This window comes from Trachemys scripta, chromosome 11 (genome assembly GCF_013100865.1).
Source record: "Trachemys scripta elegans isolate TJP31775 chromosome 11, CAS_Tse_1.0, whole genome shotgun sequence".
Taxonomy (NCBI): domain Eukaryota; kingdom Metazoa; phylum Chordata; order Testudines; family Emydidae; genus Trachemys; species Trachemys scripta.
The window spans coordinates 50,484,560-50,510,698 of NC_048308.1; the positions used below are offsets into that span (position 1 = coordinate 50,484,560).

General features: G+C 43.2%; 1 long non-coding RNA gene across 1 annotated transcript in view; it reads right to left on the minus strand.

Annotated features, from left to right (window-relative positions):
- Positions 1-11,254: 11,254 nt before the first annotated feature.
- LOC117885098 overlaps positions 11,255-26,139 on the minus strand; it is a 57,972-nt gene continuing 43,087 nt past the window's right edge. The window contains exon 3 of the long non-coding RNA XR_004647713.1: positions 11,255-11,579. This is a non-coding gene — a long non-coding RNA (uncharacterized LOC117885098). The remainder of the gene's footprint in view (positions 11,580-26,139) is intronic.

Consider the following 26,139-nt stretch of genomic DNA (forward strand, 5'->3'; position numbering starts at 1 on the left):
ATGTAAAATCTCCCTTTCGTCAGCTCTTGCCTGCTGTTTAAATTATACTACCACTGTGGTGGATCATTACTAAATCTTGTTCAGTAGTTCTGGGACATGGTGACCTTCAGATGTATTACAAATTATAACACAATAACCCTCCTCTGAGAGGTCTGTTGACAATTGCATGAGAGTCACTACATAAGTGCAAGGTATTTTGTAAACACAAAACCCAGAACTGTTTTATCTTGATGAGAGCATGACCAACAAACAAGTCAGTGCCTCTTATGCCCCTTGGAGGAGCATCAGGGCAATGAGAGAGAAAGAAGTTGGTGTATAATTGGGAGGCCCCGTCATGTGGCTGGAGGATGTTTTGACTTTCTGTATTTAGGGAATGGGAGGGGCTTCCCTTGTGAGACTATCACTCCTGTGGTGGAGTTAGTAGCTGGGAATTCAAAAGCAGATTAATCTCAACATTCAGACTAATCAAACATGTCTCTGTGCTGTGTATTTTGCTGTGGCTGCCCTTTCCCTGAGCTCCCAGATTGCTAGAGCTATGTCAGTTTAATTATTGGACTCTGAAGTACCAGCTGTCATTCACTACAGCAAACAACTGAGCTAACAAAACAGTCATGAGAACTTGTTTACTTGGGATCATTAGTCCACTTCTTTGCATTCTTATTTATCTCTGAAGTCCCTATTATGATGGACTGTGGTTTATTTCAAAGGAAACCTCTATTTTCCATTTAGTTCTAAAATGTTCTAATTTTTTAATTATGAACAACATTTTTATGTACCATGGGCCAAACTTTACTGTTCTTACTTAGGTGAAGACAACACATGGTGTGGCTGAACAGGGAGTGCAGCATTTGGCCCTGTATTTGGAATTAATAATTTTAGTAAAGTGTTGCCTGGAGGTTTCACACATGGCATCAGATACTAAAGTGATAAGATTTTACAAATTCTCATTTTAGGATAACCACACCATTAGCAAGAGTTGTATATAAAGCAGTTTCTCCATATTAATGATAGGCAAACCTCAAAAGGTTTGGGGCTTCCAGTCAATCAGATAAGGACACTACAGCTTGCATATTTACCTAAAGTTTATTTTAAATATCCAAAGCTTCTAGGACTAAGTGTATTATAAACTACCATGGAAAGTTAGCTTGGGTGTATTCAATATATGAAAAATGTATATAACATGAGGTGCTTGTCTTATGTCCCAGCCCTATGATCAGATCCATGTAGATGGGCCATGAGGAGTCCCCCTGAAATCAATGGGGCTCTGCATGGGCTCAAGGGTTGGCTGGCATGGATCTGATTATAGGGCCGTTGGGTTGGGGGATTTCTTGTGTGAGTGAACACTACCTAGTACACCACTGGCATACAAAAAACTAATTTTAACAATTTCTATTAATGGAAGAACTGTAACACCTAGTTCTGACTATCGCGCTATACCTTGGGCTCTGATCCTGCAAGTTACAATGCGTGAATGTACCTGCATAGAGCCCCTTTGACTTCGGTGAGGCTTCAGGTGAGTTGAGGGGGTTCTGCCCATGTTGTAACTTGCAGGATCAGGGCTGTAGGTATTTCTAAGGCACCAATCACCTCTCTATCTAATCTTTGTGGTATCTCACTGATCAGCACCTATATATGTAGATAAACACATACATAAGAATTGAAGGCAACTGACAGTTAAGGTCTCTAAGTCAGAATATTATGTAAGCCTGTGCAAATAAGCACCATAAACTAATCCTCTTCATCTGTTTTTGAATCATTTGGATCCTATTGCTGGCCATAAATGGGATGATTAGTTTTTTAAAAAGTTTTTCCACATTTTTCTGGTGTTTAGTATTTCTGAATTTATTTGATTTTTTTTTTTTTTTTTTTTTTGGTCATTTGGAAAGAGAGCCCTGGGCTGAAAAGACAACAGCTTGTCTTCATTATTGACGGTCCATATGAAACATTGGGACTAGGTTAGTGCTGGCATTAAGATTTGTATTTGGCTCTGCAGCCAGAATCACATACTGTACCTTTTTGAGTCCAGTAGCGCACACTCAGGTTATTACCATATGGAACAAATACAAGTGAGGTTAGGATTGTAACCCAGGGCAGACATGTTTTGATAGGCGATAACAAGGAAGCAATACTGCCCATAGTAGCAGGTGTTGTTTCTTTCAAAAATGTTATTCTCCCTTTTTTTAAACTGCAAAATACTATTCAGCAACTAATCTCAGAAGTGTTAAAATAATTGAGCACACCCAGTGCTGGTTCAGTGCAGTTGGAAAGCAAGCAGACCCTTTAAAAGGGATGTACCAGACAGCAGAGGAACAACAAATCCAGATTGCTCAAAGACAATTCATTGCCTGGGTCCCTTTTCTGCAGTAGAGCCACTACTCCAAATCTACTATAACTGCAGGTGTATTTATTCCTGTTAGTTTATTTTAGCCCAGTAACGCTGTGGTTTGGCAGAGCTGTACTTGCAGAAGCAGAAACAAACGTAATTGAGCACAGAGCCTTGTCTATGAATGTTTTATGAAAATGTGTGTGTGGAGGCAGCAGCAGCAGCCTGAGGTGAAATCTCATGTTGTTGGAGGTTCTCCGGTCCCTTTGAGCAGCAACAGCAGCGGTGATCATAGAGAAAGGCAGGGTTGTGTTTGGTTTGAAAGTCATACAGGTAAGATAGATATGGTAATTTGTATAATTTCCCATTCTTCCCCCTCCCCCCCAAGAACTGGGTGATCATCAAAATACTCCGAGCTGGTTTTTTTTCCCCTTCCTATGCATATCAAAAGATTTTGTAACTTGCTTTTTTTTACTGTTCAGGAGTAGGTGTGATCCTCACCTGAGTTCTGTCCCTTTGGCTGTCTGCTTCTCTTTCAGCCTCTCTCTAAAAAGGAGTAAGATAGACTGACGTTTCTGATTGGTGTAACCCTGAGACCTCCTCAATCCCAGTTGGCACACTGTTGTCATGATATGTACCCCAAAGGTGGTATGCAATATGTCATTGGAACACTAGTAACTCAATGATCATTAATGTCTTGTGTGATATATGTACATCCACACACGACCTTACAGATATGTGCTGCAAATGTGTTCCTAAAATGTATTTGTTGAGCAATGCCTAAGCTACTCTTGTTCCAGACAAGGGAATATGGTTCCACCTGCTTGAACATGTCTCCAAGGTAAATTAGGCAAGGCGTGACCAAAGGCAAAGAAAAGCAGATTGACATGCATGGTAAACAAAGCCGTCAGAAAAGTAAGCAGGGAAAGCTGAATATTTAACATATGGAGACTGTACCCCAAGGGAAGCCTTCCTGCCTCTTGAAGCAGGGTCAATGAACTTGGGAAGACAGCATGGTGTCTATACCCCAACAAGAGAGAGAAGCATTGGCTGGGTTTACTTTCCAAAGAATATTCTAACATTTCTAAGGTTCACTGGGACTATGAAAAGAAAGGGGAGAGATCCCCACAATTATCCTTTACTGGGCAGAGACATGAGGCTAGGGCCCTTGTACAGATGAGAAAAGTGCATCTGGGTTGAAGTTTCCGGGAACTGAACATAGGTGAGAAACCTGGTTAGGCAAAGTTTGGAACTTGCTGAAGTTAAATTTTAGTCTTAGAACAGTATTTTTACTTTTGTTTGTTTGTAACCATTTCTGTCCTTACTCCTTGTACTTGATGTACCTATACCTGGGTATATCACTTATACCCAGGACTTGTTGTTTAATCAACTTGTTTTAGTTTTACTATGAACCAATCCAGTCCCTGGGCTGAAGGGAAAGGTATACTAACCCCACTTAAGCTAACAGGCTGCAGTATATCGTCTCTTTACTGATGGTAGTATGACAGACCCATCCTAATGAATTGTGGATCAAGGCCTAAAAGGTTCTTACGGACTGAAGGGTTATAACTCAATTTTTCTGTTTTCAAAAATCTTCTGGGGCAAGTTCAAACCTTGCTTACATGTGTACACCTGACTAACTTCCATTTAGCGCCTGTCTCGTGGTAGAGTTAACACTGGTAACTCAACAGCAGATTGACTTCACCTCAGTATAGTGACTCAAGTGCAGTTGTATGAATAAAACTGAGGGCAGAATTTGACCTTTTATAGTCTTTGGTTTATCGGCAGGGTTGATAATGCTGCCTATTATTAAAGATGCCTAACACTTCCCATTATAATTCGTGTCTGCAGTAGATGGATATCTCTGGAGACTGAAGGGCCTCTCTTTAACCACAGATCAGGTACAGTATAAGCAAAGGGTTCTCCCACACCCTGCCACCAATATGCTTTAGTTCTGATGAACCAGCTTCTAGAGATGAGTTTAATTTTCTTTTCATGTCTATTTAGCTTTGACCCTTCTGCAGTGATTTGCAAGAAGAGTTGATATCTTTCCTCTTCCTTTTGTAAGCTCAGCCTTTTGCTGTCATAAGAGTCACAAGTTGTTGACTTGGTTGTTGTTTTTTCGTGTAATTGCAGTGACTGTCTATTATCCATCCAAAGTTTCTTGGGTTTAGGAAGAGATATCAAATCTTTATAAGAATCAACATGAAGAGGAAAAGAGAGATGGTTTCAAATGATGAAGAGTCAAAAAACTATAGCCATCAGTGGGTTTTCACAGCTAAAAGAGAAAGAAGTATATTTAAAATCATCAGTAAAAGAATGAATCATGGTAAGAAGGTTTAATACATACTCAAATGTAAGTCCATACAGAATGAACTCATTTATTGATTATTCCTAAATCATTCTAGTCTTCATTATCTTTCATATTAATTTGTTGTGTCAGTCTCTTACATAATTCTGCTTCCAGGAATATGAGTGGTAATAAGTAGAAGGTATTTTAAATTAGGATTTGACCTAATGCTTTGTGCAAACAAATGTTTTTGAAGTGCTTTTCAAGTGTTTTCAAGTGTTCTGTATTTTTTAATTCATTCAAATACTGTCCTCTGGTGTTCAAATGTCTGCATTGCACATAAGTTAAAGAAGCACATTATGGGTGAAAATCTGGTCCCATTGAAGTCCATGGCAAAACTCCCATAAGGCCAGGATTTCGCCCTATGAGATGTCATACGTAGGAGAGACACATAAGTAATAAAATACATTAACTAAGAAAGTGACCTAGATGGTGAAATGTATTTTTAAGAAATGTACAGACCACATGGCAAAAACAAAGTTCTTTTCACAAGATGCAGAATATAATATTGTATACAGTGAACAGATACTAAGAATTCACTGATATTTAGTACTGAAATACATTGGGTAATTCAGATTCTTATTGTGAATGTCACTGGTATCTTATTAGGCCAACTACCTCCTTTCCCTCTGCTGTTCATGTCTCATGTAAATACATAATTGATTAGATTTTGAAAACATGTAATTAACAGGAAACCATTTTTTATCATGGAGAGTAATGTAGAAAAATGGACCTAAAACACAGTGCCAATCCGGCAAACACTTGTGCCTGTGCTTACCTTTACTACCATGAGTAGTTCCATTGATTTCAATAGAATACTCACAGGAGTAAAGTTAAGCACATGAGTATGTGCTGCAGAATCCATGTCCATGTTCGACACTTGTTAAGATTGTGACACTGGTCCAGCAAAAGCCTTGCCTCACTTCAAACCTTGACAGCACAGCTGTGTGATGAAGGATTAGGCTTTACAATGAGATATCTCTCTCTATAAGGCATTGTAAGTTACTCGCCTTTGACCTGTTTTTAATTGTCACATACAGAGCCTATGGTGTAACATTCTTTATTAGAGGCAGGGTTGGTAATGCTGCCTATAGATAAAATTGCCTGACACTCCCCATTGTAGAGCTCTGTTTCAGCTGTTTATGACTTTGCCAAACTTTAACTGTTCAGGATGAAATTTTTCATGGCAGGAGTCCACCTCAGGCTGATTTGTTCTGGGAAATTTCAGCTAAAATGGCCAAGCTGTTTGTCAGAATGAGATTAAGAAACATATGTTCTTTTGCCATGTTAAAAAAAATTTGTACAATTGTTTCATTAAGAAGCTATAGTGCCTCTGGGCTTTAGAGCAGGGACATGAAATTTAGCAGGGGGTCAGGGATGAGCCTTTTGCCATACATGTGAAAATTTGCCCTAATTTGGCCACGTTATGAGCCTCTGCAAAATCTCAGTTTGCACATGCTCAGTAGAGACTTGTTAGAGTTTGGCATCTAAATACTTCAAAGATTCCATTGGCACTGAGGCCTGGTCCACGCTAATCCCCCACTTCGAACTAAGATATGCAACTTCAGCTACGTGAATAACGTAGCTGAAGTCGAAGTACCTTAGTTCGAACTTACCGCGGGTCCAGATGCGGCAGGCAGGCTCCTCCATCGACTCTGCGTACTCCTCTTGCGGAGCAGGAGTACTGGCATCGACGGCGAGCACTTCCAGGATCGATCCGGGATTGATTTATCGCGTCTAGACAAGACACGATAAATCGATCCCAGAAGAGCGATTGCTACTGCCGGACCCGGAGGTAAGTATAGATGTACCCTGAGTGTGCTCCAGTCCAGGGCAGCCGGCAATTTCCCTGCAGTTACCACTTCTGGCCACTGTGTCCTGGGCTGGTGCCGGACACAAGAACTAAGAACAGGAAGATGGTCTCCCCTATGTTGTTACTGCTCATTGTTAGTGGTCAGGCAGTGTGGAGGAGAAAGAGGAATCACCCTGACTTGAATTTTGAGGGGTGGTGATGATTTTTTTTTGCGGTGGTGGGGGGAGGGAGAAGAGGGGTTGCAAGAGCCAGAGAGTGAGGGGAGCAGAGGGAAGGGAAAAGTCAATGGAGTGGGGGGGAGCAGATGTGGTGGGACCAGGAGCCAGCCTTCTGGGGGTGCATAGGGCAGGAGAGAAGAGTACAGGGGAAGGGGCCAGGAGCTGGAGTGGGGGATTGGAGAGGAGCAAATGTGGGAGGCAGAATTGGTTGTTCATGAGAAGCTCAGGAGAAGGGAGTGGGGGCCAGGGCAGAGGATTGAATAGAAGCTCAGGAGGAGGGGGCCAGGAGCTGAGGTGGGAAGGGGTGTTGGATAGGAGCAGAAGGAGAGGCAGGTAGGAGCTGGGTGCAGAGGGGGAGAAGGCAGGAACTGCATATAGTGGTGTAGATAGGCACAGAGGTGGAAGGGATTGCAGGAAGAGAGAGGACAGTCTAATGGTTAAGGCAGTTGAATGCTGGAGAACTGGACTCTATCCCTGCCTCTGCCACACAGTTTCTGTGCAAAATCACTTAAACCAAACTTTTCACAGGGAATCACTCGTGTGTTCCTCAGTTTCTGCGTGTCCATCCTAAGACGTGGGGGGAGGGATTGCTTTGCAGAAGTACTGAGCACTCATGGGTGCAACTGAAATCAATGGGAGCTGACCTGGAACAACGCTTCCTCAGCTCTCGTCCACTCATGCCCCTTCTCTACCTACGCTATATTGATGACATCTTCATCATCTGGACCCATGGGAAGGAGACCCTGGAAGAATTCCACCATGCTTTCAACAGCTTCCACACCACCATCAACCTCAGCCTGGACCAATCTACACGGGAGGTCCACTTCCTGGACACCACCATACAAATAAGCGATGGCCACATTAACACCACCCTATACCGAAAACCCACCGACCGCTACGCCTACCTTCATGCCTCCAGCTTCCACCCCGGTCACACCACACGATCCATCGTCTACAGCCAAGCACTGAGGTACAATCGCATCTGCTCCAACCCCTCAGACAGAGACCAACACCTACAAGATCTTCACCAAGCATTCTCAAAACTACGATACCCACACAAGGAAATAAAGAAACAAATCAACAGAGCCAGACGTGTACCCAGAAGACTCCTGCTACAAGACAGGCCCAGAAGAGAAACCAACAGAACTCCACTGGCCATCACCTACAGTCCTCAGCTTAAACCTCTCCAACGCATCATCAGTGATCTACAACCCATCCTGGACAATGATCCCTCACTTTCACAGACCTTGGGAGGCAGGCCAGTCCTCGCCCACAGACAACCTGCCAACCTTAAGCATATTCTCACCAGCAACCACGCACCGCACCATAACAACTCTAACTCAGGAACCAACCCATGCAACAAACCTCGATGCCAACTCTGCCCACATATCTACACCAGCAACACCATCACTGGACCTAACCAGATCAGCTACAACATCACCGGCTCATTCACCTGCACGTCCACCAATGTTATATATGCCATCATATGCCAGCAATGCCCCTCTGCTATGTACATTGGCCAAACTGGACAGTCACTACGCAAGAGGATAAATGGACACAAGTCAGATATCAGGAATGGCAATATACAAAAACCTGTAGGAGAACACTTCAACCTCCCTGGCCACACAATAGCAGATGTAAAGGTAGCCATCTTACAGCAAAAAAACTTCAGGACCAGACTCCAAAGAGAAACTGCTGAGCTCCAGTTCATTTGCAAATTTGACACCATCAGATCAGGATTAAACAAAGACTGTGAATGGCTATCCAACTACAGAAACAGTTTCTCCTCCCTTGGTGTTCACACCTCAACTGCTAGCAGAGCACCTCACCCTCCCTGATTGAACTAACCTCGTTAACTCCACACTGATATATACCTGCCTCTGGAGATTTCCATTACTTGCATCTGAAGAAGTGAGGTTCTTACCCACGAAAGCTTATGCTCCCAGTACTTCTGTTAGTCTCAAAGGTGCCACAGGACCCTCTGTTGCTTTTTACAGATTCAGACTAACACGGCTACCCCTCTGATACCTGATTTACTGGACACTCACAGTATTCACAGATTCACTGCTTCCAAATAAAATGTACACCCCAGCTTAGCAGTTACACCTCAGGTTACCGCTCCACTTAATACACAGCTCTGAGATATGTTTATAGGGAAATGAAGTATAAGCTTATTTAACAAAGCACAGAGATTCAAGTAATAGCAAGCAGAAGTGTTGGAAATAAATGGTTACATATAAAATAAAATCATACATGCATTCTAGAACCTTGACTTAATTAACTAGATACTCTCCTGACTTGTAGAGTGATACTTACCCAAAGTCCTTGCAGCATTTTACAGCCAGACTTGACAGTGAATCTGTGCATCTAGCCTCTTTTAACCCTTTCCAGGTGAGTGTGTGGAGGACACCCCATCACACTGACCTTATGCATCCCCAGGGACCTATGCCAGTTGGCACCAAAAGGTTCTTGGGTCACACTAGGTATCTCAAATTGGGCTCCTGAAATTAGTGGACATGTGACAATGTTGACCATAATCTCTCTGTGCCTCCATTTCCCAGCTGTAAAATGGGGATAATCTCACCTAATCTCACAGGAGTATTGATGTGAGGCATTCAGATACTATAGTGATGAGCGCCACAGAAACACCCAGAAGGAAATAAATAATTTTGTATTCAGAGCAGGATATGAATGGTATATGGTAAGTAAGGCCTGCGGCCACACTGAATGAGAAGGATAAAAAGAAATATTGAAAAACTACTCATTTACTGTGGCAAAACATAGGTTTTTTGGATATACATAGAATACAGCTGTATTTTGTGTAATACTTTTCATAAGCAGTGTGTCTCAGAATATTTTGCAGAACTAAATAATGCATGATAGAAAACAGTCCTGCAAAGACCGATCTAGTGAATATACTAAAGCACACAATGCCGTTTGGGTTTTATGAGAACTGAAGGAGAGCCAGGACCCAGCAGAGACACAACTTGACCTGGGAAAGCATCTTTACAGGTACAGGCAGGGCCGGCTCTGGCTTTTTGGCCGCCCCAAGCAAACAAAAAAAAAACAAACAAAAATCCTGCGACGTGGCCGGAGCGCGGGTGCAGGGGGACCGGCTGGGGTGGGGGGGGAGGAGGGAGCGGGCGGGAGAGAGAGAGAAGGGGGCGGCCAGGGCTACAGCAGGGGCGCTGCCACACAGCCCCTCCCGCTGCGCCGCCTCCTGCCGCGAGGGCTCCGCTCCGGTCGGCGGGGAGGGAAGGAAGAGTACTGCCCTGCAGGGCGCTCTGGTTCTCCGCGCCGCCACCCCCTACAGGACGGCCAGAGTGGAACAAGAACAAAAAACAAAACAAAAAAAAAACAAAAAAAAGCAGCCGTGCCGCCCTAGGATTGGGCAGAATGCCGCCTCCAACAATCTGCCGCCCCAAACACCAGCTTGCTCAGCTGGTGCCTGGAGCCGGCCCTGGGTACAGGAAGTAGAACGGTGATAGAAATGGAGCAAGAGCTTTATGAGAAGGGGTTAGCAGGAGGAGGAGAATCAGGAAGTAAATGGTTCTTAACAGAATAAATTCTGATAGTTAAAGGAGGTATAAAATCAAAGTGGGGTTGATTCAGAGAAATGTGTGAGTGTTTTGAGCAGTGCTTTAACCATTCCTAATGAATACCACTTACATTTCTTCCACATATTAATTACTTACCTGATTATCCCAAATCAAAATGTTTTTTATGTAGTGGTATGTGCGGTATGAAGATTTTGTTGTCTGCTGCATCAGTATAATGGGCCACATTTAATAATAATTTAATGGATGTTTTGCTCAATTAAAGGCTTTGATCCCTAACGAGGATATGGCAATCTGTTGTATACTGCATTTGTAGAATTGATGGAAGAATGCTCTGTCATGGACTCACAGAGCAGATGTTTCAAACATTTTAAAATGGTACAATGGGATTTGGCACAGGTGGAAGGTAACTGGGTCCCTTTGCTGAGCTGCTAGAACCCTGTCTAAAGAATCAGGGTAATTACTACTGACTCAGACTGAGAAGTGGATCTAGTTAGCCCCAACCAAGATAGAAGAGGGTTTGGAGAGAATGAAGTAAAAGGAGCTATGGACTAGGACAGAGGAGGTCCTACATGGAAGGCCTAGCTTAGGATCTCTCGAGAATGGTCAGAAGGTTTAGATGGAGGCTTGTTTGGATGATGGGTAAAGCCAAACTCTAAGAAGGGGGTAATTTTGGACTATATGCTGTGTGTGTGTATGCATGCATCCCATTTGGAGGAAGGTGGGAACTCCATGTGCTTACAGGTACCATATTGACCATTCCTGTTTCTAAAGGGTATTCTGAGCTAATACAGAGAAGATTTAAAAAAAATAAAACTTCCGAGAAACAAAGAGAGAGGAGTGTAACTTTGAGAGCAAAGAGGCCACCATGGGATTATATGAATAGTGTGTTAAGTTATTTGAATTCAAAAACTGAGTAAAGAATTTTGTGTTCTAGAATTCTCATTTATAAATGTATGCTTATTATAATGTAACTGGAAGAAGGTTCCTTGCTCATTTGCATAAAAGACTGTTGAAAATAAACTTCTGAGAGAAGTAGATTGGATCAGGAGATCCTGAATGCAGATTCAGCTCACTCAATTATCTGAAGTTTGGGGTATTCCTTCCCAACTGGCTAATCAAGGTTATACTTGTATCTGTGATGTTGCTTCATAGAGAATATAGATGTTGAAATAAGTTGACTTTTCTCATTGCTGTGGAGCACATCTGTTTTCCCAGGAGGGTCCAAAAGTCAAATTTGTTTTAAATATACTGCTTGATTTATCAACAGTCACTGTTCAAGCTGTTCATGTCAGGGTGCAGGGTTCTGCTGGCAGGCCTGCATATTGGATGAAAAAAATGGTTTGTGGTTATCTATTGTTGGTACCCACAAGTTAAAAATATCCCCTCTGGCCTCTTGGGGGCAGGTGTTCATTACAAATAGAGTTTTGGATACAGATGCTACAAATCTCATTGTTTGTTACTTTTATTTCTTTTAGGAGCTAATATTCCCTACATTAGTGACAGGCTATTTCCCATCAATAACGACTTTACCTAAGGAAGAGCTTAGAATTGTGGCCATGGAAAAGGTTTATTTAAAAAATTTTTTCACTGCCCTGCTTGTTTTGGGAACTGTAAGTTCTGCAGTGAAAGAGCAATGGCGTGGGGGAGGGGAGAGGAAAGCTCCAGAATGAAGATGGCACTCTGCCCCCACAAATGAAATCTGTCATCTTGAAACACTTTCAGATGACTCAGCCTCAGCAAGAAACAAATTGTTTTAACAATAGACTTAATTAGCTGGTGTTTGTATTCCTTTGCAGCTTGCCCGAGTCCCAGCGCACCTGCTGGTAGACCTCACTTGAAGCCCTGCCGTTTCCTGCAAAAGAATGTGAAGAATGAGTGAAGCGGTAAATAAGGACCTCAGTAGGTATGTCTGTTCCCTGCTGACTGCTAGAAACATCCTGGGAGGAAGGGGGGCATACTAGGTTTCTTTTTTCCTGTAGTTTTTGCAGCACAATCTTTTCTTAAACACATCAAGAAATTAAACTCAAATAAACAATGTAATTTCCATTGAGTATTTGGAATGATTCCGTTTAATAATATCAAAGAAAATGTGGTTCTTTGTTTTTTGTATACTCTGACATTTTTCTGATAGCTAGTCTTTATATAATTCCTCTTAGCTCTAACCCTATTACATTTAACACGAAACATAAATATGTGGTATGCTTTTTCATATCTCATTTGACTTAAGACATGAAAACAAATGCTTTCCCTTCCTCCACCCCCAAAATACTTCTGTCCTAATATGGACTCATCATTGCCAAAATTTCTTATTTTTGCGGCCTGTTAGGGATTACTATGCAACCATGTATCTTTAACTAAGAAAATAACAAGATTGTGAAATTCATTGTTATCTCTTACATTTGCATGTAAAGCTGATGGTACCTTTTATTTGAACAAATTAAGGGAAAAAATCAAATCGTGGTAATGATACAGTTGAAGTATACCTGCTGAATGGCAAAGGAATTCATAGTCAAGTCCACAGTGCCCTTGAGGTGTGATTCTACCCTGAAGTGTGACTGACTGTACAAATGGCATTGAGAGGTTTCTCCATGTACCAGATCTAGGCTGGTTATTGTAGATGTAAAAAAAAAAGATTTCCTAAGTGCCTGGTCTGAAAGCTCATTCTGGGCTCTGGCAGTCAAGCTATTCTTTTTCCTTCTCCTGAATCATTACCAGTAATAAGACCTCTGCAGACCAAATTATGTCCCCAGCTGTGAATATATAACTTAGTGGATATTGCTGGAAGACAATGGGCTCGAAAGCAGAATTAGGACAGCAGCATCACTTGGGAAGCCATAACACAGGTTAATAAATCTCAGTGTCAGGAAGGTTTACGTGATATTAGGAATTTGAAAATTTAGGATGAATTTCATCCTATTACTCCTAGTTATATGGGCATCCAATATCTTGACGGATGAAAGGAAACATGACTAAGCCAGTCAGTCAATGGTGCTTGACAGTAATGTGGGAGAAGAGCCCAGTGCGCGAGCGGCAAACCTTCCCACAGTGGCTATAGGTCCAGATGGAGGCTGGAGCACACTCTGCTTCCTGGCTTGCCTGTGAGCCTCCCCCTGGACTCTTTGCAATGACTGACTGCACCAGCCTTAACCTGGCTGCTCCAGACTGAGCGGCTGTGGGCAGCGTTCTCCCAGTTGTCAGTGTGAATGCTGAATTTCTTGAGCTCTTGCTTGACCGTGTCGCTGTATTGGAGCTTAGGTGGCCTTCCTCTGCGTCATGGGTAGTTCTTGAGTTGGCCATAGAGCACAGCCTTCGACAGACAATCTTGAGGCATATGCTCCATTCCGTGTCCCAGCCAGTGACGCCTGCGAGCGTCCAGTGTAGTCTGCATAGACGATAGGTTGGTTCTCTTGAGGATCTCAGTGTTAGTGATCCATTGGTCCCAAGTTACTCACAGGATTTTTCTGAGACTGCAAAGGTGGAAGCTTTGCTCTTGTTTGGAGTATGTGACCCAACTTTCGCAGCCATAAAGGAGGGTCCTGAGGAAACAATCCTGATAAATGGACATCTTTGTATTTAGGGTTAGCAGCTTGTTTTTCCAGACACGTGAGGTAAGTTTGCCAAAGGTGACAGACAGAGGCTTTGCCAATTCTCACATCAAATTCTCTATCAAGGCTAAGTGAGCTGGTTAAATTGAGCCAAGAGAGCAGAAGTGATTCACGTTGTCCAGAGCTTCATTATTGACGTAGATTTTAGGTGGGATATTAGTGCCCTGTGACATGACAACTGTTTTCTTGATACTAATTACCATATTGAAAATGATACATGCGTCAAAGAACTTATTTATCATGATCTGCAATTCACCAGGTGAGTTAGAGTTAAGGAATTGTACACTCTTTTATTATGTTCAATAATCATCCTCCCTCCTTAATGCTTGCACCCTTCAAATAGTTGTGGACTTCGGCTGCCCTTCTTCGTCACTTGGGCAACTGAATATTAATGTTTTCCTTGTGAGGCAATCCTTCCACCCCACTAACCATTTTCACTGCTTTTCTCTGTAGTTCCACTAATTAGGCATTATTATTTGGTACCGTGTTCTTTTCCTGGCACTTCATTATTCCAGGTGCATTTGCATCAGAGCTATTTCGAATAGGGACAAATTGCTTCCTTCCTGGTCCATGTCATGTTGCCCTGATTTTAGGTAAATCTGGTAGCCCTCCCTATTATTAGGCTTGCTTGACATTTCCCATTATAGGACCCTCTTTTGAGTTGCTTATAACTTTGCCAAACTTTAACTGTTTGGGATAAAATGTTCCATGTTGGGTGTCAGCCTAAGACTGAATATTTTTGGAAAATTTCAGCCCAAAGGGTCCAGACATTTCTGACGACAAAGCAAATGATGCATACGTTGCCCATGTTACCAAAATCGGGTAACCTTTTTTTTGAGACATTCTAGTGCCCCCATGCTTTGGCGCCGAGTGTTAACATTTGTCAGCGGTGGCCTTTGTGTCGGTGGCGGGGGGGTGAGGGGGGACAGTCTTTGGCCACTGCTATGAACATTTGGAAAAGTTCTAAGCCTTTGAAACATTTTAGTTTCCACATGCTCAGAAATGACACGCTAGAGCTGTGAAGCCAAAACCGCTGAAGATTCCATGCGCACTGGGCACGCGCCAGCCTGGGGCTAAGCAGGATTTTCACTGAAATTGCAGCTCTCTGTTGCTGTGGGCCACTGTCAGCGCTGGATACCACAAGCAGGGAGGCTGTTTCTCTTGTGTTTTCAATGCCCCTCTTGCTGGCATCCAGGCAGCATGGAGGAGGAAGCTGTCTGATTCAGTGCATCAGAGACAAGAGCCAGAGGTGAGTACATTGGGATAATAGTGAGGGATACTGGGAATTGAGGTCGGGGAGACTGGGACTGATTGGGCAAGGAGAAAGGGAGTTAGTGGGGGGAAATTGGGATTGGCAGCAGAAGATTAATAGTTTTTAAGACCACAAGGGACCATTAGGTTCATCTAGTGTGACCTTAAAAGGCACTGGGAAAGGGTGGGCAAGGAGACTAAAACTGCAAGTTGGATGGGGGCAAGAGGAGACTAAGCTCAGTGAGGAGGCAACAGGGAAGATTGGAGCTGGCTGGGCAGCAAGACTGGAACCAGTGGGGTGGGGGCAGGAGGTGAGAAGGAGACAGATCTGACAAGAAACCAGGTGTGAGGGGAGAACTAGGACTAGAGAAGGGTGGAGAGCAGAACAAAGAGCTGGAATGAGACTGGGAGCCAGTGGGCTTCGTGAACATAGCTGAGGGGAAGGGGTGGGAAACTGGAGGCCAAGAGGTAGGAGAGAAAAAGAAACAGCTTGGATAAGGAACCAGGAGGGGGGAACTGGAACAGACACTGCAATGAGACTGGGGCAAGAAAATGGAGGCAGGGGAGGAAATTGGAAATTGCCAGGCAAGGGGACTGGGACTGGGGAGAATTGGACTGGGAATGTATGGGGCCCAGGTTGGAGCAGGTGATGTCAAGGGGAATGGGCAGAAGAGTCTGGGCCAGTAGAGAACACTCCCCTCTGAAGCCTGGCATGGAACCTAAGATTCCCAAGTGTGATGTTGCACTCCATATGTTTACGGAAATATGTTTGAGTGTGAATATAATGTAACTGGAATATGCTTTATGCAAAAAGTCTATTGTAAGGTATCATTACAAAGCTTATAATCTGAGTGTGTTCATCCTATTTGTATGTATGTATCATTCTTGTATCTAAAACTAGAAATATGAAATTAACTCTGAGGCCCTATTACAATTATGCAAAGTGTGGGCCATTAATGACGGTTTAAAATCTTGATGGCACCCATTGACTAGGACAATTGGCTGTAGATGGTTATTTACCTGCAAGCTGCCTTGCGGACGTGGGGGTCAGCCTGTAGGTAATGAAGAATGAGGTCTTACAGTTATATGACCATGTCACCTGTTACTGAAATCCATTTTAAACCTGGCGCTTTTCTATTTAGAAGGAAGAGTGGGAATCCAGAGAGAGACAAAGGATTCCTGCCTTGTGCCAAAGCTATAAAAGGGGGTGGAACAGAACAAAGGGGGCTGGCAGTCATGAGACATCCCCTATTTACCACCTGAGCTGGAACTAACGAGCTGTACCAGGGGACAGGATTGAGCCCAGACTAAGAAGGAGTCTAGTCTGTGAAAGAACCTTATTGGAACATCTCTGAGGGTGAGATTTACCTGTATTCAGTTTCTTAAATGTATTAGGCTTAGATTTGCATGTTTTGTTTTATTTTGCTTGGTAACTTACTTTGTTCTGTCGTTATTACTTGGGGCCACTTAAATCCTACTTTTTATTCTTAATAAAATCACTTTTGTTTATTATTGAAGCTTTATACAGAGTAAAACAGATTTATTTGGGGTTTGGATCCCACTGGGAGCTGGGTGTCTGGGTGCTGGAGACAGGAGCACTTGCTAAGCTGTTTTTAGTTAAGTCTGCAGCTTTGGGGGTATGGTTCAGACCCTGGGTCTGTGTTGCAGCAGGCTTGCATGTCTGGCTCAACAAGGCAGGGTTCTGGAGACCCAAACTGGCAGAGAAAACGGGCTCAGAGGTAGTCTCAGCACATCAGGTGACAGTCCCAGCGGTGTCTCTGTGACCGAACCCATCACACTGAGACTCACCGTTCCTCTGCTGTCAGCAAATATCTGTGAAACTCACCAGCAAAGCATATGTGTCAGCCCTCTACAGGGCTGGTCCACATAGAGAATGACAACCTACTATTGCTATCAGTTACTCTGTTGGCTGCAAGTGACACAGGTCTGTGTGGTGGATCTAAAGGTTCCAACTCTGTTGATGACCCATGGGGGTGTCAATACGATGCTCATGATGGAATTTTTGGTTTGTTTTTTTCAGTTTGCTTTTTAAAAACCTAGGAAATTACATTTACAAAATACTTCTGGTTTTTTGGCCAAAATATTTTGATAAACCCCCGAGTTCCACAGAAAGCAGCCACTTTCCACAATGTTTTTGGTCAGAAACCCAATTTTCCATCAAAAACAGTTTTGGCAGAACATTTGGACTAGCCCTAGTTTGCAGGTATTCCCAGCCAGAGTCTGAGTGCAGTGGCGCAGCTTTCTGCAACTGGGACCATGTGGCCAATGCTATTAGCAGCATTAACTCAGGTCCAATGAGTTTATCAAACAGTAACCAATCTGTTCGCCATTGATATTTGCACTGAAAGTAGTTTGAGACAGAAAAGTAACCACGGAGGTGTTAATATACGTCTGTATACTGTACGTTGTATTCCAGAGTGTTATTCCAGTGCCTGGCTGCACAGAGGGACTCAGGAGAATAAAGAGGTGAGTTTTTCTCTCAGTAACTGTCAAATATTTGAAATAAACAACTTCAAGCAATAAAACTTCATTTGATTTGTATCTGCTTGCTCTGGCCACATCCTGTATTTACATGGTGCCATGGGAAACTATTTTTAAATGCTAAAGTTTAAATTAACACATGATCCTGAGGGCTAAATCTGTTCCAAATGATAACATTTCCACTGCAGTTTGTTTGTAGCACCTCAAGAAATGCAGCTGATTGGAGTGATTTATTTATTTCCCCCCAGGAAGTAAAATGCCTCAGCGGCTATGTGAAATCTGTACAAACAGGCTAGAGGAAAAGCAGCCAATGCAATGAGCACACCGTATCTGCAATCATGGAAACGTCTGATAAAACCTTTCTCATCTTATCACCTCCAATATAGGCTTTTGGTATATGTTGTAAAAAGGGAAGACTCTCTAGGGTGCTATCCTACATTAAAATGTTAGCAATGACCAGGCAGGACAGTCTAAAGAAATTGATCCTTCAGCCCCAACTCATGGGCCCTTAGCCTGTAATGTCCTGTTAACTGGGGAGAAAAAGGGGCTTGAAAGGTGGAAGAAGGGTACAGAGGGTAGGGAACTGGGTGTGAGGAGATGCTGGGATGTGAAATGGGTGGTAGATAGCGTGTGGAAACCAGACTCATCTGCAAAGTTAAGAAGGACAGGTCCTTCAGTCCACGCCATTGTGCCTAGGCACTGCAAGGGGATTGGGATGTCTATGCATTTCAGTTTGTGTAAATGAGAAGGAAGTAAAATATGCCCACAAGAACATGGCATGGGGCAACCAATAAGTAGATTAACATTTGGAACAGTGATTAGCCCTCATTGTCCAGGCTGGAATGATGTATTGTATACTGTGTGTGGGCTGTTAACAATATTTCTGCCCCATGTCTAGAGGTCTTTGGAGTCGAACAAAAATGAAGGTAAAACATTTTTAAATTAAGGCAATAAGGCTTAATAAGCACCGGCCAAAATAGCCTTTACATTCCTCCAAAATGTCTGAGCCACTCTGCAGTCTTGGTGTGTGTGTGTGTGTGTGTGTGTGTGTGTGAGAGAGACAGTGTTCAGATGGAATCTCCCTCCTTGAGGAGGATAGAAATCTGAAGGCACGTCAGATCATGCTCTTTTATCAGTTCTCTGAACGGCTTCACTTAGATGTTGCACAGTAGCAGTGTCAGAATCAGACAATTGTGCAATATGGTTGGATCACTTTCAAACATAAAATATATATGAAGTCAGCTTGACATGGACAGGGAAATACCCTAAGGGCTAATGAATAACTAGAGATCACCAGTGATTAAAACCTACCCAGAAGAAATGATCAAAGTCACTTGGAGCAATGCCAGGAACCTCTGCGACTCAGAGCAGCTGATTCAGGAGCACCTTGTGATCAGTGGTATGAAAGGCAAATGATAGATTTGACATCGGCATGGAAAGCTGTCTTATGTCCATCACTTGACTATCACCCAGCACACAAACTAACACTGTCTGTTAGTACAGCATATGTACTGTGCTGGAAGTGGGTTCTTTTTTTATTATTTTTTTAAAGCTGTTTTTTTTTGCAGTTTGGTCAATTTTTCATTAGGTACATTTCTAATTCAAAAGTAAATATATGACCTGCCTCTGTAGTGATTAGCCAAGCAAATCAGCTTGGCCAATGCTAAATTTACTGACCATGTTTTGAACAGTCTCTGCTGAGGTGTAGTTTCTAATGTTGTTTTCCCCCCACCCCCCTGCGTTTCAAAATGAAATATAAGTGTCTCTTGAATTCCCCAGCACCAAAGAGTAAAACTGTATGAAAGAGCAGAGGCAATCTGCCAGGGGTCTTGTATAGGGCCTGCTATATTGCTGGTGATGCTGGCAGTCATTTTCTGAGAAACAATAGAAACAAAAAGTTCTATGGGAGGCAACTGAGCTAGAAAATCTACAGGGCACAGACGATTCATTACGGATGTTGTGAATGCTGATCCCATCAGCAGGTGTTTCTGCTGTAATAGCTCCAGAGCCCAATCCAGCTGAAAGTCTCCATTCCCTTCAGAAGACTCTGGCTAATTTGGGGTCTGCCAACCCATGCCCTGTGGAAATAAAAAGCTCCACAAACAGAGCGCTGCCCAGTGAACACATGAATGAGCTACTGGTCTCTGTTATTCCAGTACTCCTAATCCTGTCAATCCATCTGGGATGTCTCTTCCATCCTGCTTGGGCTGCATGCCCCATCAGAATGACTGAAGCCTTTGCTATTGCACCTTTGCAAGGTGAATGATTTTGGGGTGGTTTATGGGCCAGAATCATTTAAAAAAATTATACGTGGGAGCTGGAAATGAGAGATCTTTTTTTCTCCTTTCCCTGCCATCGTGAGTGCTCTCTGCTGTGGCTGAGTCACTTGTGGACCCATTGTCTTTTGTGTGAGGCTGATCTAAGCTTCCCACTACAATTGCCTTAGTTTTGAGTGGGGCTGCATGGCCCTTTCATTATCTTGCTATTGATGAGCACGGCTTCCAGCTAGGGAGAGCATATTTGGGGTTACGACAGCTCTTGTGAAATTCCTTCTCGGACAGATCTGTGATGTCAGGCCTGATTGCAACGTCGTGATCAGGCATTCTACCCTCAGAGAGAGAGCAACCCAGTTACTGGTGGGTTGTCGAAGGAAGCAGCAGCTGAAGGAGTATCTCTTCTTGGAACAGGGAGCAGCTATGGAGTCAGTTTTGCACAGGAAAAGGTCCTAGTCTATACAAAAAGTTAAATTATTCTGCTGCCAATGCTGATGCATCCATATAGAGTTACAGGACCCAAAAGATGGGTTCTTCCTGTCAGCTGCTCAGGAAAATGCAACATTGGAAACATCTCTGCTGTTAATGATTTGTAGACAGTATATTTGCTACTTGGTACCCTTGCTGCCACCTTTTTGCTCGCTGTTTTTGTGGAATGTGATTTTTAAGTGCTCACACTTCATTTTCATAACTGGAGCCAAACTAAAATAGGCAGCTAAGTCTAATTATGCAAACTCTTCTTGTATGCATAATTACCATTTTCCTAGCAGGAGGTAAGGGAAGCAATTTTTTGCTTTCTCATCTTCTTATTTAGGACTCAATTAATGAAAGCTGATTGTCCCACCATAATTTTACTTGTTTGCATAATTTACATTCTTTTTTAGCATAAATTAATATTTTTCCTGCTCCATTAGAGCCTTTCAGCATTGAACATAAAGAGACCCTGACAATCAGACAATGGCTTCCTGAGTCACTTGTGGACCCATTGTCTTTTGTGTGAGGCTGATCTAAGCTCTTTCTGTTCATTGAGTGTTTAAATCGCTAGTCAGGTTTCACTGTCTACTCATAGGGTAATGGTAGGTCTGGGCACTGCATGGGTACACAAGGTTTGGGGTGAGGTCAGAAGAAGCCTTTTGCACCAACCCTGGGTCTAGACACAATGCTCCCCTGATGTCACAGCCAGGACGTGGGAGGTCTGACGTAGTGGTTGGAGTGGGAGTCAAGAACCAGGCCAGGTCAGATACCAGGCGATCACAGTCTGAGATATGCCAGAGGGGGGCAGACCAAGAGTCAGCTGTCAGGCGGTAGCCTGTCAGCTTACCAGGAGACCAGAGCCCAGCAGTAGGAGCAGGAGCAGGTAGTGCAAGGGAGGCTCTCCTAAGCAGCTTTAGGAAGCACTGCTCTAGCATCAGGCACAGTGTCACCTGGACTGCCCACTGGGGAGATGTATTTCCCACAAAGCAGGGCTCTGTCTTTGTCTTAAATGAGCCTGCTGTCTGTTTCCTTTTCTGGTTCTCCAGTGCTGGTCCCATGCAGATGTATTGGGGTTTCCAATCCTAAGAACTGCAATGGAGAATTAGTAAAAGAAAAGAGAAAAGACCTGTGACTGGTGTGTTGTCAGGGTGCAATGCCCAGATTTCCATCCAGTTTAGTCTTATATATGTAGTAATTCTCTTTTTTTAATCTGGCTCCTGTCATTCCTGTGATTCTCAATTCACAAAATCCCAAATTTTCTCAACTTGAAGTGCTTCAGAAGTAACACTTCTTGCAGATGTATCCTACAGCGGGGATGTTGCTGTCTAGGAAACTACAGCTTGAACACAGCACTCACTTTATCTGCCCATTTTCTGTTTGTCCCAGAAACAATCATTAGAGGTCAGAGTCCTTTAGTAAAATCTGTAAGATTTTCTGTCATAAAGACATTACCTGCTCCTCTCCTTTGACCAAAATAGATGTGTAATGTCACTTTCAATAAATTCCACTGGTGTCTGCTTCTCTCTCAAGCCACAGAAGCACTCCATCAAGCAAAAACAGAGCAAAAAGTGATTGGGCTCAGATCAGGTGTATATCTCCTTGCTTTGCACACGCAAAATTCTGCTCCCACAAAACCCTAAACATGGTGAGATTATTGCTGTTACAGAAAATGGCAGTTAAACTGCCAGTTAAGGGCATCAATCTCTGTGTAGCTTGAAAGCTTGTCTCTTTCACCAACAGCAGTTGGTCCAATAAAAGATACCACCTCACCCACCTTGTCTTCCTAATATCCTGCGATCAACATGGCTACGCCACCACTGTGGGCTAGTCCGTGATTAAGCACTAGGCCTACTAGTGCTTAATCATTAGCAAAGAGCAGGCTTTCATCTGCCACAGTCTTATGGAAGCTGCCATTTCTACGCAGCTAGAAATGGGACAAATGAGTGGTGTTGAAGATCTATCAGCCAGCTGCAATAGAAAAGAAAATAAGCTGAGCTGAGGGAGAGGCAAAGGTAAGTGGAGTTAAGATGGAAGAGATGAGAAATCAACAGTTGTGAGGGAGGGCAATTAGGCTATGTTAGGGTGACCAGACAGCAAATGTGAAAAATTGGGATGGGGATGGGGGGTAATAGGAGCCTATATAAGGAAAAGACCCCAATATCGGGACTGTCCCTATAAAATCGGGACCTCTAGTCACCCTAGGCTATGTCTACACTGGCAATTTAACGACAAAACTTTTGTCTTTCAGAGGTGTTAACCTCCCTACCCCCTGAAAGACAAAAAAAAAAAAAAAAGTGCCAGTGTGAACAGCCCATTGTCGGCAGGAGCGCTCTCCTGCTGACAATGCAAACGCTGCTCGCTGGGGGTGGAAGTTTTCTGTTGGCAGGAGAGCCGACAAACAGCGGCTACACTGCGCAGCTTTACAGGCACAGGTGTAGCAGCACAGCTATATTGCTAAAAGCTGTGTAGTGTAGACATAGCCTTCGAAATCAACTGAGAGAGAGGAATCAGTTTGGAAGGCTGATCAGTCAATTGTTAGGAAGGCTGTGAACTCCACCTCAATGCCCATAATTTATCATATCTTCCTGACAGCTCACCCTTGAAAGATGCTGAGCGCACCTACTTCTAGGTCTAGGGTTCTCAACTCTTATTGACTTCATTGGCACCTTGTGGGATTGGGCCTTTAGTGTGTGGGAGCAATGCTCACTCCTGCACCAAAGTACTGTAGGAAGGGACAGGGGAGGGTAAGATTGGAAATCTGGGACCGGGTGAGTTTAAACAAGCGTCAGCCTCTGGAATTGGAAACAAGTTTCTCTCTCCTCCCATCTCCATATTAAATCTCTGTAACTTCCCCAGTGATTTCTCCGACAGATCCCCAGGGAGCACGATAAACATTGGTTGGGTTTGTTTTGTTTTGCAAAACTACCTGCAAGATCAATGTGCCTTTTTTTCTTCTCTTTTTTTTTGCTGAAGTTAGAAGTAGGTCAAGCAGGAAGTAGGCATTGAGTGACTAGTACATGTAGGTGCTGGCCTATCTCCAGGTTAATGCTCTTTTCTTGACTAAGCCCCATGCAGCTTCCTTTTGATTAAGAAAAAGAAAGTGCATTGTTTGCAGCAGAGAAAAGAAACCACTAAGATTTCCTTTAACAAAAGTGGTGCAGTTTTAATACAGTTTCTGTCTAGCCATACACACCTATATCATAACCACACCCTTTACTTGTTCATAGCTTTGCACTCTTGTGTTTAGCAAGATCATCAACTCTTAAGTGAGATTATGTTCTATCAGTGCAATGTATTTCTTGCCATTACTCAATATGTCTGCATAAGACAGAGTTGTTGCTTTGCTAATGGAGATAAATTACATTCAAGAATATTTGGGCAGAGATTGTTTTGTGGTTTATTCCGTCTCTGGAGATCTGGATCCAGGACTATCTTAGGTCACAGGGGGAATTAAGTGGGTCACAATCAGGGCTCCAAGGTGCTTAATGGAATTAGGACCTCAACTTCCTATTCAATGGGAGCGGAATGCTGCATTCCCGTAGATTCTTTTGGAAATCCCACTCCCGGGGTTATTTGTTTGCGTTAGAAAATTGCTAAGCTGTTGGAACTCAACACACTTTCAGCTCTCTACACCTGGCAGCAAAATGAAGTGGGCAGTACAGCAAAATCCACAGTCGCCCTTTTGAAGAAGCTTGTGGAACTAAAATAAAAGGGATGGATTGGCATTTGCTATGTGGGAGAAAGCTTATGCAACTCTTTCCCTCCCCGGTCTATAACAGAGCACTGTTAGATGCTGACTTTCACAAGCATTCATAAAATCACTGCCCAATTAAAAACAAATAACTTTTTGTTGTTGTCTATCTGTGTATACCAGATCGAGTGTGAAATCAACCTTTTCAGGCTTAGATAATGCATAAAATCAAGGAGCGAGCGAGAGAGAATCTAGCATAATTTAGAAAAGCTCTTGTTAGGGCAGCAAGAAAGGAACAACAAAGTACACACAATTCCCTACTCCCAATCCATATGATAGCTTGACACACCAAGATGCCTCGCCTGCAAGGCTTATTTCTGTGAGCTAAATAAATAGTCAGATCTGGTCTGCTGCCAAAAATGCACAGGCTGAGAATTGCTGAAACATTCCTCTCCCTGTTTTCTATGCATGGTCAAGTAAAACAGCACAAGTAATATGTGGTGCCCCCAGCCAAGGTCATAGGAAAGAATTTAAAAAAGAAAACCAGCAACTTATTTTGGAAAATGCAAATGGAAAACCTGTTTTATCTCAGCATCTAAGCAGAGAACCGTTCACGTAGGAAACAGCAAAGGAAGCCAAATATGGAAATTGAGATTCCAGGGCCTTCGCCCTTTAGATATGTAGCCTTCTCCATGAGAGAGGAAGCATTTTTAGACACGGGCTGCCACAGCAAGCTCAGTGGAGTCATGCTTTTGTGTGCCACCCCACTGGTTCCTGCTCTGAACACCCCCTGGAGAGGGGCCAGGATGATCCTACGCAGATTCCATGAGGGTTTCCAGGTGGCTGATGCACCTTCATCCATTTTTGTCTAAATTGTGTTGTTTCTTTCTCCAGAATGTTTCCATAATCTGCACTTTTCTGCCATCCGCACCATTAAAACTCTCCTTCAGGCCCGCATCATCTTCTATTTTGATTAGTGCAAACTTGGCTTTGGTCTCCCAAAGACCACTTCCAATTGATTCAAAATGCACCTGCTTTTTAAAAAAACATGTTCCTTGCCCATCAGTCTGACCATGTCACTCCTCCCCTGCCTTTGAATTCCCATCCTACAAAGGTCCAGGCTTCTTGTGCTGACCTACATGGCCTTGCATGAACAGACTCTTCCCTACTTATCTGCTCTTGCCTATTGTTTTGTCACCCTTACCAATGATGCCAGTCTTGAGTTCCTACTTTTCTTCTCCTCCCACAAACACCTCTGCTTTCTTCTGTGCTGCCTGGTATGCAAGGAAGCCCTTTCCCAGCTAATCTGCAAGGACACTGCCCTCTCCTCCTTTAGTCGCTTTTGCTGTGATCCTTACACAAAATCAGCCAGCTGGTGATGACTGAGTTCTATGCAGTTGGGGAGAGTTCCTTTTCTTTTTTTAAATTAATCTCTAAATAACCCAAACTTCAGATGATTTAGATTAACAACGTAGAGGGTGGGTAAAATAAAAAAGGACTTAAAATCAAAAGTTGAACTGAACTATGAGGTGTGAATATGTTTGTGGGTTTTTTAACCCTTCCCCCTGCTGGTTCTGGTTGAAATGGTGCACTGTTCCCACAGAGCTTGTTGGCGTTGTATTTCAGACCCAGTCCAAAAATCATAAAGCCTTGCAAAAGGGACATCTTCCATGGTATCCTGACCTATTTTTAGGTCACAGGTTCAAATAAACCATTAGCTGCTTATCGGGATTGAATAGAATCTTTGACGCTTTTGAACTTCTCCCATCGCTAGTGTGAAACCAATTTGAAAAAAAGAATATACACCTCTACCCCAATATAACGCTACCCGATAGAACACAAATTTGGATATAACACAGTAAAGCAGTGCTTTGGGGAGGGTGGGGCTGCGCACGCCGGTGGATCAAATTAATTTCGATATAACGCGGTTTCACCTACAACGCAGTAAGATTTTTTGGCTCCTGAGGACAGCGTTATATCAAGGTAGAGGTGTATCTCTCTAGCTCTGCTCAATATGGGCTTGACTCTGCAATGTGTTGAGCACTTCTTGTGAGGTGCTGACTGCCATCAACTCACATT